Below are 2,001 nucleotides of genomic sequence, written 5' to 3' on the forward strand. Positions count from 1 at the left end.
GCCCATAAAAGAGACGGGAGTTTATATCCAACTCGCACCATCTTCCCTCCGCGAGTCTTCATCAGAGCGCCTCTGACAGAGATCCATTCCAACATGGCCAGTCGATGCTGCTCCTCCTCTCGCTCCTCCAGCCCTCAGCCCGGATATTGGGAGTGGTGCTCCATCCCGCATAGCGAGTTAGTAGTGCTTCAGTCCAAGGGGCTTCTCCCCCCAGCATATATGGTCCCTGTTCGAGCCGGGATTGCTGCCTATAGCGGCGGAGAGCAGGCGGAGGGCGTTCCCAATCCCTCTCAAGGAGAGCGGGTATGCCTAGTCCCTTATTTGATGAGAGGACTAGGATTTCCAATTCATCCGTTACTCCGAGGGTTGCTAGAGTTCTACGGCCTCCAGCTACATAACCTCACGCCCGCCTCCATTTTGCACATCGCGGGCTTCGTGGCCCTCTGCGAGCTGTTCTTGGGTGTTGAGGCCCATTTCGCGTTGTGGAAGAGGTTGTTTTGCCTTGTGACCCGTTCTCAGGAGGGGTCTATTTATCAGGTGGGCGGAGCCAAACTATGGCGCATCACCGGGACCGGATATCTATCCGGCACCCCAAAGAGGGCGTCCGAAGACTGACCCTCAGAGTGGTTTTATATAGATGACGCCCCCCTGCCTGTACGGATCGGACTCCCCGAGTCCAATAATGCCCCATTGAAGAAGCGCCTGAGTTGGCGCACACGGAACCCTCAGAGGGAAGCTGACAGGGACGTCCTGTACCTGATGAGCTGGATAAGGTTGTTGGCTCACTCCGGACTGACCATGATTAAGGTCATGGCCGTATGCATTACACGAGGGGTGCAGCCGCTTCAATATAGAGGCCACCCCATGTGGGATTTCAATGGGGAGGATGACGCCACCCGGTGCGGTCGCAAGGGGCCAGATTCGGCCGCCACTTTAACGAGAATCTTATCCACTTTGTACAAGGGGGAAGAGGAAGAATTCCTCCGTGTCAACCCGGAAGGCGGATTCTCTATGTACAATCCTCCTAGTTAGGTGAGTGGACACTTTCACTTGCCTATCCGTTTGTGAAATTCCCGTAGTTGAGTACTTAGACTTAGTAATGTTCAAACACAGGAGCTGCGCCAGGCTATGAAGGAAATAAACAGCCCTGCTCCACAACCCGAGGACCCGGGACGGCCCCTCGATCCGGACTCCCAAGAAGATCCGGACTTATGCGTGGAGTTGATTGATGGAGTATTTCATTAATTGAGCAAGGATAACTCCTTAGTGGCCATCACGGCCGACTATCCCGGACTACTTCCAGCCTCCAAGGTAACTAAGACCGAAGTCCCAGTATTCTAATGTTTTATCTTGCATGTCATGTACTAACAACGTTTCGCAGGGTAAATCCTTGAGGCGGAAGGCCGAGCCTGCGGTGGGCAGCCAATAAGGGTCGCTGAAGCCAGGCGGGCCAAAAAGAAGTGCGGACCGGATCAAGATTCCGGCACAATGGTATGGCGTGCGGATTTAACGCCTAGGGTTTATGCCCTTGAGTCTTACTAATGCTCATGATTTTCTTAGGAAGAAGAGAGCCCGCCGGACTATGTCCGCCGGCCAAGCTTCGAGGCCGGGTCCGGAAGCGGAGGCGGACACGGGACGCGCCTCGGGCGCTCCTCCGACAGAGGGCGCCGACGGGCTATCTGCCACCAATTCAGAGGTGGAGAGTGCCCTGAACCACAGGCGTCGCCGGACTATTCTTCGTGACGCGTGTTTTTCCCCAGAGGCGTTGGACGCCTTTAATACAGGAGATGCGTATCTCCGTGCTGCTCAAAATGGTCTAGCCAGAGCCACGGAGCAGTATGTGAAAGACATACAGGTGAGTAAAATTGAAGGTTATATATGTCAGTAGCCCCGAGACTTGAAACAGTGAAGATAACTATTTGAAGGATCATGTGCTATGCAGTGTCTTACAAAGAAGAACACGCAATTGTCCCAGGAGCTCGAAGAGTGCAAGGCTCAGCT

The sequence above is a fragment of the Triticum aestivum genome, chromosome 3B, assembly GCF_018294505.1.
Source record: "Triticum aestivum cultivar Chinese Spring chromosome 3B, IWGSC CS RefSeq v2.1, whole genome shotgun sequence".
NCBI classification, from domain to species: Eukaryota; Viridiplantae; Streptophyta; class Magnoliopsida; order Poales; family Poaceae; genus Triticum; species Triticum aestivum.